The sequence below is a fragment of the Canis lupus genome, chromosome 15 (genome assembly GCF_011100685.1).
Source record: "Canis lupus familiaris isolate Mischka breed German Shepherd chromosome 15, alternate assembly UU_Cfam_GSD_1.0, whole genome shotgun sequence".
Taxonomy (NCBI): Eukaryota; Metazoa; Chordata; class Mammalia; order Carnivora; family Canidae; genus Canis; species Canis lupus.
In genome coordinates, this window is record NC_049236.1 from 44,998,324 (window position 1) to 45,012,025 (window position 13,702).

Consider the following 13,702-nt stretch of genomic DNA (forward strand, 5'->3'; position numbering starts at 1 on the left):
CCAAGGGGGACACAGGCCGGGGGGGAGGGGGTGCGCGGCCCGGTGGGCCCTGCCCCGCGGGGTCACAGCCGAGGGGGACACAGGCCTGGGGGGAGGGGGTGCGCGGCCCGGTGGGCCCTGCCCCGCGGGGTCACAGCCGAGGGGGACACAGGCCTGGGGGAAGGGGGTGCGCGGCCCGGTGGGCCCTGCCCCGCGGGGTCACAGCCGAGCGAGAACAGCGGAGGAGGACTCGGGAACAGAGGCAGCAGGGGAAGGACAGGTTGATCAGCACAGGGAGTTAGTTCTTCTCGGGCTTTGTTGTCTTAACATCTGTAATTTAGCTGCTTTTTTTCTTTTCACAATTAGACGTTCTGTTTGAAGAGTTAAACTCAACACAATGAATATTGTATAACCTGCTCATTAACTAGACTCCCTTGGCCGCGGAGCTTCCTCTGTTGCCTTAAGGAACCTGCAGAAATAGAAGCTCTGTCCCTCCTCCGTGTGTCAGGCTCATTTGCTCTAACTCTTTGAAAAAAAGTAGCACTGGGGTCGTGTCTCTCAGAAGAAGAAAGAACTGCAGCCCCCACTTGCACTCCCCAAACCTCCTCAGAAGTTTCATTTTCAAAACTAGCCTCCCAGCTGGCTCTGCTTCAGATGACAAGGCGAGCGCTGGGGTATTCAGTCGTCTTGGAAACTCAAAAGCCAGGCAGATCCTCCTTGGAGACTGATGTGAAGCAAGGCGAGTCTGAGGGAACTCCATCCAACACATCTGTGGAGAGACGTGTATGCACCGCATGAACACGAGAGCGGGGTAAGCAAGCCTCTTCTTGAGGTGCAGATGGATCTGAGACCTCCCATCCCTTCACACCTGATGGGCGGCTTATGTACCCCAACAGCCAGCAGACATACTGCTTCTTGCCAAAGGTCAGGCTGCAAAAAATGCTGATGCCACACAGTTGGAAGAAGAACCTCAACTCGTCTTTTCAAGGACAAAAAGGAAGACAACGTCGTGGACCAAGACCATCTTCCTGTTCTTGTGATGTATGAAGATCCCTTTGACTTAGCCAAGTGTCCCAGAGGTACTATGTGGGGTCAAGACGACAGACTGGAGTATAACTTTTGAATATGCTCAGCTAATTGGACACCCAGAAATTAGCTGCGTTTTCAGAGGTAAACCTGTTACAGAGTCATAAAACATTTTAATGTGGAAACAAAAAACCACTATAAATTTGGAAAGGGTGTTTATTGAGCACCTGAATCACACAGGTACTGTGCAAAGAACTCAGCATACATTTTCACCTTTAACTCTCACAATAACTTAAGAATAAGTTCAGTAACTTGCCTAAGAGAGGGGCATTCATGACATTTCAATTCAAGAAAAAGAATGTTTTTTAAAAAATGGAGTGTATGGAAAAAAAAAAAAAAAACGGAGTGTATGGGAAAGAGACAGATCCTGCTGTTTTTCCAGCTTCTTTTAGATCATAGGGCACTAAGCTCAAGATTGTCTCCTCCTGGATTCTGGGCTATGCAGAGCTGTCTCCTGGCTTCAGGCAAAGCCTCATTAGGAACATGGAGACCTGGGTAATTGTGTGCTCACAAATGAGAGTGTTCTAGGAATTCTGGGGGAAGAAATGAATGTACTATACTCCAGTGGTGGCCAGAGACACCCCTTCTACATATCCCACCCTCCTCAATGGTATCTTCCCCGAGATGCAGACCAGGAATCCCACCAGTGGAGAGCTCGCCTCAGGCCATCATCCTCTGGCCAACAGTAAGAAATTCTTTCACAGTTGTTTGTGAAATAAACTACTCAACTAGTGGTTTAAAACAGCCACTACCACCACATTGATCATCTTTCCCAGTTCTGGGGTTGCCTGGGCTCGGCGGAGCAGTTCTTCTGCTCCATGTGTTGTTGAATGGGCTGGAACGTTCAAGGTGACTCGCTCACCCGGGCTGGTGGTGGGTGCTGGCTGCGGGCTGGGCCTCGGCTGTTGATGTGTGTAGGCAGCAATTTGTCCCTTCTCTTCACAGTTCCTTCTAGCACGGTGGCTGGGTTCCCAGGGGGGTGTTCCAAGCAGACAAAACCAGAATTTGGGTGGCTCTTAAGGCCTAGCTTTGGAAGTCACATGGTTTCGCTGCTGCCACTTTCCAGTGGTTACGGGAAGTCATGGGCCAGCCCACCTTCTTCAAAGGGCAGGTGAAAGGTTTTGATTTTTGATGGGAGAAGTGGCAAAGGATTTGAAGCTGTCTTTAATTCGCCTCCTCTCAGGTTAGCCTGCTGGCCTGCCATGCAGCTTCTGTGAGTAGAAGGAGGGGGTGTTCATCCCCAGGAGGAGCAGCGAAGGGGGTGAGGGAAATCTCCGGGGTGGCCTTTTCCTCTTCTCTGGCTCCACGGGCAAAATAATGAAGCGGTGCAGAAGTCAGACCTCTGAGTCTCCGCTCCCTCATCAGAGTTTGAAAACTGAATTCTTTACCTCTTCCAGTTGCTGTGACCAGCAAATGCATGTTCAACCTGTAGCCACCAGGACTGACTACTTAACGTCACCTTGCAGCTGCAAATTTTTTTTTTTTAAGATTTTATTTATTCATTCATGAGAGACAGAAAGAGAGGCAGAGACACAGGCAGAGGGAGAAACAGGTTCCATGCAGGGAGCCCCATGTGGGACTCGATCCCGGGACTCCAGGATCACGCCCTGAGCCAAAGGCAGACGCTCAACTGCTGAGCCACCCAGGCATCCCTGCAGCTGCAATTCTAAATCTAGTCCATTTAAAGACGCCTGGGGGCTCAGCGATTGAGCGCCTGCCTTCCACTCAGGGCGTGATCCTGGGGCCCTGGGATCAAGTCCCATGTCGGGCTCCCCGCAGGAAGCCTGCTTCTCCCTCTGCCTGTGTCTCTGCCTCTCTTTCTCTCTGTCTGTTAGGAATAAAAAATAAAATAAAATCTAAAACAAAACAAACCTAGTCCATTTAGAGAAACTCCATGATCACCAAAAATGTTATTCCCTTTCCATGACAGCTTCTCCCCTGTGAGCCCCCCTTCCTCCACCCAGCCAACAGAGGTGGTCACCGCACTAAGTTGTCACCATAGCCACTGGCTACAATTCCTGCTGGGGGTCAGACGTATTTGCTGAGACATTGCAAGTAAACTCTTTTTTGGCAGGGGCGGTGGAGTCCATAGACCTGTAGTCAGGAGACATAAAACCCCTCTGTTACTGTGAACTTGAAGGTCCACTAAGCCTGGCTTCAGAGACACCCCAGAGGGGAGCCAGTAGGAAGTGTTAACCTGAAGGCATTTACTAAAGCACAAAGCCATTAAAAGCTTTAAAAAAAAAAAAAAAAAAAAAAAAAGCAAAGGACTCATGCAACATCTTAACATAGCTTTTTTTGTTTTGTAGAAACAGGTACAGAACTGTTTGGCCAGCTACTGCTTTGAAAAGAGGGTTTGGGCTAAATACATATTTAAGGCAAGATAACAGAAAAACAATTGCTGAAAACTCTATATTTCCAAAACTCTTTAGATTTCAAACAGATCTATTGTGTTAATGATGGCAGATTGATCTAGTGTAGGGGTGAGCCTCAACCTTTTTACACTGAGAGGCTATTTCTGATTTTTCCAATTGATGTCTCCCCTCAGATACAATACTGTTGCTAAATCGCAACTTAATGCTTGACTACAGCCTGGCTGAGCTATCCCATGTTGAGGCTGTCTGGATTTTAATTTGCTGTGACAATGTTTCCTTTTAAAAAAATTCTAATTAACAACAATGACAAAAAAAAAATGGGTCAACAAACCAGTAAATATTTAATCAAGTGTCACATTTTATTTGAAAAGTTGTCTGGAGATGGCTGGCAATTTATGAATAAATTACACATATACCCTCTCCCATTCCTGGACTTCAGGTATTTGTCAGTGTTCCCAGCTTTTCTGGAATACAGGCTCTCTGATTTGATTTCATTCCACCCCAATCCCCTTCTTCTAAAAGTGGTGTGTGGCAAGGCATTTCTTTCATTCAAGTGAAATGAATCTGCCTTACTTATTTTATTAAACTTGAGAGCATCTTCAGAAGAACTTTGCTCCATCTGCATGTAGAGCCTTAGGGTGTTGCAAAACCAGGCACAGTCACCTCCGCTTTAGAATATCAGGAGGGCCTTTATGGTAAAAGGAAGTCTGCTGTTAAGTTCGTTTTTCTGTTCTTTGAATGCAAAAAGAATATGTGAACACTTTGAGACTCCACTCCATTGACAATGGGGTGCAGCTGCCAGGACCGCTGAGGCCTGTCAAGTGTTTTCTTGGTGCCTTTTTGCTTTTAAAAACGTAAAACAGTTTATGCCACACTGTTTCTGAGTTGTCTAGTGACTTTCCATCGCTCTCAGAATAATGTATGAACATCTGATTGCACTGACCGGGGCCTGGGAGACCTGCCAGGCCTGCCGCCACTGCCCCTCCTTTCTTCCTGGCACCCCACGTTCACTACTGTCAAGAGAGCTCCTTGAACACTATATAGGCCCCATTCAGCCCCCTTGCTCTGGCTGTTCTTGTCCAGAACCGCATCCCCTCAGACATCCACAAGCCTTCCGAGCTTTGCTCTAGTGTTATCACAGGGGCTCCCCAGGCCCCTGCAATCTCTTCTCACTCTCTCTGCCCCTCCCTGCTTCCTAATATTTATAGTACTTACTACCGCCTGGGTCTCACGTATTTATTTGTATGTTTTATTTTCTGCCTCTACCTGACTAGGATGCTTTGTAAAGGCAGAGAACTTTGTTTTACTTGTTGTGATTCCCCCAGCACCTAGAGTTGTTCTTCATACATAGTAAGTAATCAATAAATATTTGCTGAATGAGTGAGTGAAAAGTTCAAGATTTAAGATTTGTGTTACTATCCCCAGTCCTTGGTCTGGATTGAAGTTGAGTATGCAGCACCTCAGGCAGTTCTAGGGAGCATAGGCATCAGGAGATGCAGGTGGCTGTCTAGAGGCCAGCTAGAGCTCTGTGGGCCACTGTCTCCAGGGCAGGGGATGTTCTGAGTCTCAGATCCAAGGCTCAGGGAAGTTCTTGGCAGGGAGAAGCGGAGCCGTTAATTTAACTTCCCAATCTGAGCTGGGCAGTAAGGAAAGATGAATGGGGCCTTTCCAAGTCAGAGGCTTGCCTATGGGCACACTTTCTTCAGTTTAGATGGTCTGGTAGATGGTTTTCCAACCTCCATATGCTCAACATTTTGGACTAGATAATCCTTTGTTGTGGGGGTTGCCCTGTGCATGGTTAGGATGGTTGGCAGCATCCCTGATCTCTAGCCACTAGATGACAGTAGCTCCCTCCTCTGTAGTCCGGACAACCAGAAGTGTCTCCAGGCATTGTCCAATGTCCCCTGGAGGCCCAAGCCGCCCCCACTTGGGAACTGCTGGTCTCTAATAAGAGCTGCAATTACATGCCCCAGGATGAAGCAGCCTTTCTTTCTTTCTTCCTTTCTTTCTTCCTCTTTCTTTCTTTCTTTCTTTCTTTCTTTCTTTCTTTCTTTCTTTCTTTCTTTCTTCTTTCTTTCTTTCTTCTTCTTTCTCTTTCTTTTCTTTCTTTCTTTCTTTTCTTCTTTCTTTTTCTTCTTTTTTTGAAGCAGCCTTTCCTCAATCATTTCCACATTCAGCAATTGGGTGGGCAGTACTGAGATAGTGAAACATAGTGTTCAAAAATTAGAAATGGTTGACACAGTGAGATACCACCTCACACCAGTGAGAATGTCCAAAATTAATAAGACAAGAAACAACAAATGGTGATGATGTGGAGAAACGCTTTTGCACTGTTGGTGGGAATGCAAACTGGTGCAGCCACTCTGGAAAACAGTGTGGAGATTCCTCAAGAAGTTAAAAATAGAGTTACTCTATGACCCAACAATTGCACTGCTGGGAATTTACCCCAAAGATACAGATGTAGTGAAACGCCGGGACACCTGCACCCCGATGTTCATAGCAGCAATGTCCACAATAGCCAAACTGTGGAAGGAGCCTCGGTGTCCATCGAAAGATGAATGGATAAAGAAGCTGTGGTCTATGTATACAATGGAATATTACTCAGCCATTAGAAATGACGAATACCCACCATTTGCTTCGACATGGATGGACCTGGAGGGTATTATGCTGAGTGAAGTAAGTCAATCGGAGAAAGACAATCATCATATGGTTTCACTCATACGGGGAATATAAGAAATAGTGGAAGAGGTTATAAGGGAAAGGAGGGAAACTGAGTGGGGAAAAATTAGAGAGGGAGACAAACCATGAGAGACTCCTAACTCTGGGAAACAAAGGGTAGTGGAAGGGGAGGTGGGTGGGGGGATAGGGCAACTGGGTGACAGGCACTGAGGGGGGTACTTGATGGGATGAGCACTGGGTGTTATACTATATGCCGGCAAGTTGAATTTAAACAAAACATTTAGGAATGGCTATAAAGGTCATTGGACTCAGTGGTTTTTTGGTTTTTGAACTTTTAATTTTGCTTAATTAGAATAATAAAAGCTGGATACTCTCTTTGAAGTTTGAGGTTAAAGTATCTTTTCTTCTTCCTTCCTCCTTTTTTTTTTTTTAAGATTTTATTTATTTATTTATTCATGAGAGACACAGAGAGAGAGAGGGAGGCAGAGGCACAGGCAGAGGGAGAAGCAGGCTCCATGCAGGGAGCCTGACGTGGGACTCGACCCCAGGTCTCCAGGATCAGGCCCTGAGCTGAAGGCGGTGCTAAACCGCTGAGCCACCCGGGCTGCCCTATTTCCTTCCTCCTGATTCCTTTTCCTCTCACCTTGAGGAACTGCCCCAGAAATTTAACCAACAAGTATGGTTAAAAATCAGCAAAAACACCTCCTTTTCAGAGGTGAGGAGAAGAACAATGCCACTGAGAGCTCACAGTGAAACAGCATTTGAGTCTAAGACTGACCTCTTACTCCTTCCTTCCATCCTGACTTCCAGCCTTCTCTTTTCTCCAATAGACTTGGCAAATTATGTTTTCTTAGAGCATGTAGGTGCTGTAAATATGTCAATGGATCCAGAGAGAGCCTGGAATCAAGCAGAAAAATGCTGAAATGATTAATCTGCATCTGCCATTGAATCCAGGAGGATGATGGGACGTGGGGACTGGCCACTCATGGTGGCCACTCTGGCTAGGCCAAGGCCTGACCTCCTGGGCTGTGACAAGGCCCCAGCAGTAGGCTAGGGGGAGAAGACAGACACAGAGGGAAAAGGAACTAATGGGCCCCCATGGCTCTCATCATCCCATTACGAAACCAAGAGCCACCACTGTAAGATGTTTCCCTGGTTTGCAGCCAACATCTTGAACCTACTGCCTCCCTTCCCCCTGCTTTCTTTTTCTTCAATGGCACCTCGGGAGGATCTTCATCCATCAGCTGATGATGGACAGTTTCTGCAAAGTGTTTTGTTTCTTTACGGAGGAAAGAGGTTGCCTAGAAATGCATTCCATTGGTTATTAAAGAATGTATTTTCCTGATTTATAGCCAGGCTAGGCAGGGTTGTCTGAGAGGCAAGGAACCAATGGGAATATCCATTTTGACTAATGATTAATTATTATATCTAAAGTGATGTTTTCCTATCAACTGATAGGCTGGAAAATAGACTACAGCTTGCTAGGTTAGCACCATGGGTCACAGATGTTGCCTCTGCATTTTCAGATTATATTATCCATTACAGGCAGTACCTTCTCATTTAGAAACATAATTTGTTGTTTTCTCAGGCAAAAAAAAAAAAAAAAAAAAAAAAGGAAAGAAAAGAAAAAAAAAAAAGGCTGACATTTCACATGCAAGCCAAAGATTAGAATCACTGCAGAGGACCGCATATGGAAGTACATTAGGATGTGGTGTCCCTGAATCAAGGACACGAGGGGGCCGGTGCTGAGAGAGATGTAGTAGGCAGTGACTTCTGATCTTTATTATGCAAATGTGCAGCCCTGAGAGCCAGGCTGTTTAACCTCATCAGGGGAAATGTCACTGATCATTTCAAACTCCAAATGTAGCACAAGCATTAGTACTATTATGTTATTATTATTATTATTTGCAGGGCATTATGTAAGCCTGAGCCCTCTGATTAAGCTGAGCCCCTACTTGGCCAGACCCTCTGGGGTTGCATATCAACTCCTCCGGGTATTAAAAAACAAGCAGACAAGCAAGCTTGTTTTGTTCTCACTCTTTAATATTTGTGGATGGGGTGCTTTCCAGACCCCATGACCAACGGGCATGGGTGGAGATGGGGGAGGGTCACAACGTCCAATTTCCGGTCCCATATGCTTGGTGACAGGCCACCGCCTCTGTACTGGCGGTCCGGGCGCCCCTGTGGCAGAGGCAAGGAGGTGGAAATTTAAAGCACGGAAGCCTGGCACTGGGGTGGGAGAAGGGATGGATGGGGGGGGAGTGGTGAGGAGGGCTGGGGAGAGAGAGACCCTGTGTGAGATTAGAGGAGGGACGAGGGGGAGAGGCTCTTGCCTCCAGCTCCGGCATCGCTGCCACCTTCCAGAGCCACAAAGAACACTGAAGGCACTAGGCTCCAAGAGGTGGAGAGAAAAAGAAGTCAAGGAAAGAGGAAAAACCAGACGCAGCGATTAATGACGCAGGGTGACAGAAGGCAGAGGGGAAGGCCACACCTCTCCAACATCCAGGTTTCAGGAGCTGCCCTGGCCCAGGCACCGCTTCCAGAAGAAAAGACTCCTGAGGCAGGAAGCTAAGAGACACACAGCCCTAGGGAAATTCTGGAGGAAACAAAGAGCAAGTTGTGTGTGTGTCTCCTTTTCCTCCCACAGCCTGGGGCGAGGGGAAAGGTTCAACTTGAATAAGGAAATATTAATAAGTAACTTTAATAAGTAATAAGGAGGGAGATTGGCTCATTGCATAATTGGAAAGACTAGAAGCTTCTCCGCGGACCTTTAGCGTTCCTCTCAGCTAGCCCCAGATCCTTTGGATATGAACACGGATATCAGGATCCCAAGCTAATTAAATCAGACGTCTTGGGAGTGGGGCCCATGTCCAGAGTTATCAACCCTTTCCAGGTGATTTGAACGTGCTGCCATGGCCGAGAGCGGCTGCTGTGGGTTCTGCTGCGTATGAACTCCGTAAGGGCAGGGATTCTTGCGGGGTCGTTTTGTGCTATATCCCCCAGCATCTAGCCCGCTGCCTGGCACATGGCAGAACTTGAACACAGAGTCACTGCACTGCATAGACAGGTTATGGGTGAAACACACATTTCTGCAATAGAAACAAATCTGTATATAATTCGGCCACTCAACAGAGCTGCGGAAGGAGCTACCACCCAGGCCCCCAAGGACCACACTCTCAGGCTCATGTCTGGCCTCATTGTTCCAACGTGAGTAGACACGCAGCACGCTCCCCAGTTCCTTCCAAGCGTATAGCAGGAGTCGTACCTATGCGACCAGCAACTGTTTTTGTAGAATAGACCCGGGGAGGCAGCACGGATCTCCTTGCAGGGGTAGTGCTTGCTGAAGGCGTCCCCTGTATCCCAGAGGAAAGCCTTGTGTCTTATCGCCAGCCCTCTCTGGGGATGGTCAGTGCTGACTTGGAAGATGAGAGGTTGGATATTGTGGAGTAAAACGGGACGGCTCCTAAGCTAGAGACTTAACTGAAGCCCGAATTAATTCAGATGAATTAATTCAGATCACTTAGGTAAACACTGATGGAGCACCCGCCCCGTGGCGGACTCTATTAATGCCGGAGGATAGAAAGGGAAGTGAGGCGTGGTCCCTGCCTCTAGGGAGTGGCCGACGGCAGGGTGGCTGCATCATCTGATTTCCAGGCTGGGTCCTAGACCCAACACAAGCCAACGGTTATTACACCAGCCCCTGACCCCAATCCTCTTCTTTCCTCTCTTCCAACCATCAGAATTGCTTTTTCAAAAGAATCTGCTCTTAATGGAAGCCCAATATGCAGAGCGGATCAAAGCACAGCTACTCGGGGTGAGAGAAGTCCAGCTCTATCATCTCTCCTTCGCTTGTCCCTCTGTCCTTCTTCCTCAAAATACTTCCCATAAGTCCTTGGGGCTGAGAAAGGCTGAATGCAACTGCTCTAGGAAACCTGTTTCTCTAGACGGAGCAAGAGTCCTTCAGTCAGAGGCTGGGAGGCAGGGGCGAGGGGGCAGTGTCCTCTTAATCCACGTGGGACAGTGCAGCATGTGCACATGAAACCTTCGAGCTGAGGGAGACGTCGGCATCTCACGGTTCATCCCCATTCCTACCAAGCAACATGCTGTACGAAAGACAAAAAAATGGGAGGTAAGAAAAGCCTTAATCCAAACTTGACAGCGTGACTGATGAGCTCTACTTTGGACGTCCTTCCACGTCTCATAGCTCAGTTTCCACATCTAAAAGCTGGGGGGACGCCTGGGTGGTTCGGTGGTTGAGCCTCTGCCTTCGGCCCAGGGTGTGATCCTGGAGTCCCAGGATCCAGTCCCACATGCGGCTCTCCACAGGGACCTGCTTCTCCCTCTGCCTGTGTCTCTGCCTCTCTTTGTGTCTCTCATCAATAAATAAACTCTTAAAAAAAGAAAAATAAAAAATGGGGACAGCATGTGTTACTTGGCACATTTATCGTGAGCAATTGACCTTAGGGCTATTTTGAAACCCTGCTGTTTGAATCCTGAGATTATCATTTCAGCACGGGGCTCTGAACTTTTTGAAGGTACAGGAAGCATTTTCTCTCTGTATCCTCCATCTCTGACCCCGTGAACAGCTGGCACGCAAGAGAAGCTTAAATGTGGCCTCAGAGAGGTCTGCCCCCCCACCTCATCTCAGTTGGCTCTCCCCTTACTAGCCATCACGTTCAAAGCATCAGCACCCCGCCGTCCGCATTATCACCCTTCCCGCTGGCCGCTGAGGAGTCCTCGGGGTCACTTCTGGTGGCCTTTCCTTCCCTCCTGTCCCTGCTCGAGGTCTGGTCAGGGCCGCGCTTTGCATCGGTGCAGGGGGATCTTGTCTCGGCGTCAGGAGACCTGCAGGAGGAGGGGTGCTGCGGGAAGGGAGGCCGGGGAGGAGGCCTGGGGTGGCCTGCGCCTGAGCTGGGCTGGCGAGGGCGGCCCGGCCCCTCGCTGCTCCCCCCCCAGGGCCCCAACACACCGTCCTCTGTGGCGTCCGCCTCCACCTGGCCTGCTCCCGGGGTCAGGGCCTGTCTGCCGCGGTGGTCGGGAGTCCAGACCGCTCCTGGTACCGAGGAAGAGCTCACAGTGCGTTCGTTGAAGGGGAAATCAGAGGCTGGCGGCTACTCACTACTACTACTGGCAGTAGCCGCGGTTTTGAGATGAACTTGGAATCCGCCCAAGCAGATAACACCGGATCCTCTTTGGGACGCGCACCGGGCGGGGGGAGAGTGGTCAGAAGCAGTCGGGGTCGCCTTGGCTCACAGCCTGGATTTGGGCGAGGGTTTCCCGCCGCCTCCTGCCCGAGGCCCTTCGTGCCAGGCCGCTGCGACCCGCGGGGCTGCCCGGGCGCCCGGGCTGGGGGGGCAGCGCGCTGGGGGCGCCCGCAGAGCCCCGCACCCTCGCAGGCTGCAGACGGCTGGGCCCCGCGCCAAGCTGCGCGCCTCCAGGGGGAAAGCTGCCCTTGGCCGGGAAGAACCGGGAAGAGGCACAAATGACTCACTGTCCCACATCCTCCAAGGTAAAAGCCCAGCAGTGTGGGTGGCCTTCGGGGCTGGCCGGGACCGCCGCCCTGGCTGCCCCCACGGCCCAGATCCAGGGCTCAGCCTGCAGCCGGCCCGGTGCACGCGCTTCCTCCGCGCTCGGGGTGTCGGATACTGTGCCCCCCCCCCCCCCCCCCCCCCCCCCCCCGCCTTCCACTTCCCAAAGTAGAGCACGACCTCGTTTTAGACCTAAGGCAGCCTTCATCCCCCATCGAGGCCCTGTGACACTTCCCGGCCCCGTGGGAGAAACGTGATGTGTTTTCGGATCACGTGTGGAGGCGGTCTCGCTCGGACGTGCTTTATTTTTATTCAGGAGTTTGGGATCCGCGTCGCCTCTTGCTAAGATGTGCTCCTGCCTCTAGATTTCCACTAGAGGGCACTCTTGGAAAATATTTATCAATATCTATTTTATTGCTCTGTCTAGGAAATGCAAATAAAAAAAACAAAAAACAAAAAACAAACAAACAAAAAAACCAGTCTGTCTAAATTTCAGACCCAGCCCTTTGCCTACACTTGGCTCTATTCCTAATTTTCCCAGAAGCGCAGCCAGAGGGGGACGCTGGGGAGCGTGTGGGCAGCCGCTTCCCCCTCGTCCCGTCCCCGTCCTTTTGTCCACGTGGGCTGCAGCTGCGGGGCCGCGGGGCGCCCACCGGCCAGGCCCAGGGCCCGGCGGCTCCTGCTCGGTGGGGGACCAGCCCCCGCGGACCCGAGCACCTTGCGGAGGGGGTGGGGGGCTCGGGGCAGAGCTCCCCTCCCAGGAGCCTGTCTGCGGCCCCTCCCCGTCAGCCAGCAGGGGCCGGAAATCCTCCGCGGAGGGCCAGGAGGGGTCAGGGGGCAGCTGGGCCGCCAACAATTAAAAATAGGGCTTCGGGCAGGCAGCCGTGGAGATCTCGCTCCATATGTAAATAAGTGTAAAGAAGACCCAGTCCTGGTGCTGGCAGGACACTGTGCACGTTTTCTGTAGCCAGGGCTCTCCAGGGAGCCCACGTTAGAAACGTAAATGTTTTTTTCCACCCAAAAAGAAATAGCGCCATTGAGTTCCATGGGTGGGAGTGGGGGTGGGAAGAGATCATTCTTATAATTTTCTTACTCAACGAATAGAAGAACGTCAAGGGGTACATTAGAACAGCTTTTAGACACTAAAACCTCAATTCTGGGGCACATCTGATACATGGGACTCTGCTCTCCCCCCCTGACACCTGTGTCACCCTTTCGAACTAACATCATTCATTTAGACGAGTGACCTCATTTCGTCCTGGGGACAGGTCCTGAGGTGGGCGGTACCATCGTCATCCTGCAGAGATGGAGCCTGACGGGGAGGATCGCGTGGGGTAACTGGTTCACGGCCTCGGGCGCAGGCCCCGAGCGTCGCCGGGCCCGGCTGTGACCAGGTGCTGCCTGCTGCCCTTCGCGGAGGCAGGCTGCCTACACGTCAAGGGAAGCCCTTGGCCTTCACCTGGAGCTTGCCGAGGCACAGCCAGAGGACGCAGCCTGCCAGGCAGGGGTCCGTCCGGCTCCTCGCGGGCCGCTCCCGGTGCTGGCCTTGACCCCTCTGCGCCCCCGCGTGTGGGCAGACGGGCAAGCCCGGGGGCTCCTGCCGCAGGCTCCTGTTCCGTCCTCTTGGTGCCGCGGGAGCCGGGAAAGGCTGCATCCGAAAGTAGCCGTGGGCTCTGGGGACAGGCCGGGCGGCCGCAAGGGACCCCAAGGGCGGCGGCGGCCAAGGGCAGAGGGACTCGGCGCGCGGTCTTCCCGGCCGCCCTGCACACCGAGCTCTCGCTCCACTCCATCCCGATTTTTTTCCCCATGAGCCTATATGGCTTCATAACTAGAGCCACGGGTGCGCACACGCACACGCACACACGCACGGAGAAACCCCAGTTTCTGTCCGGTTTGTGAAGGAAAGTCGCACCATATGCCGTCGCGGCGACTGCGCAAACGGCGGAGCCCTGGAAATTGAGGTGCAGCTGGGAGTCTATGTGCCGGCGGCGGCGGGAAGGGCAGCAGGTGGACGGGGGCGGCGGCGGGAAGGGCAGCAGGTGGACACGGGAGGCG

The 13,702-nt window shown here is 51.1% G+C and overlaps 1 long non-coding RNA gene across 5 annotated transcripts in view; it reads left to right on the top strand.

The window, feature by feature from the left end:
* Positions 1 to 169: 169 nt before the first annotated feature.
* The window catches only part of LOC102155214, a 69,526-nt gene continuing 55,993 nt past the window's right edge, over positions 170 to 13,702 (top strand). For all 5 annotated transcript variants that reach the window (XR_005370818.1, XR_005370817.1, XR_005370816.1 and 2 more), the window contains exon 1: positions 170 to 1,750. This is a non-coding gene — a long non-coding RNA (uncharacterized LOC102155214). The remainder of the gene's footprint in view (positions 1,751 to 13,702) is intronic.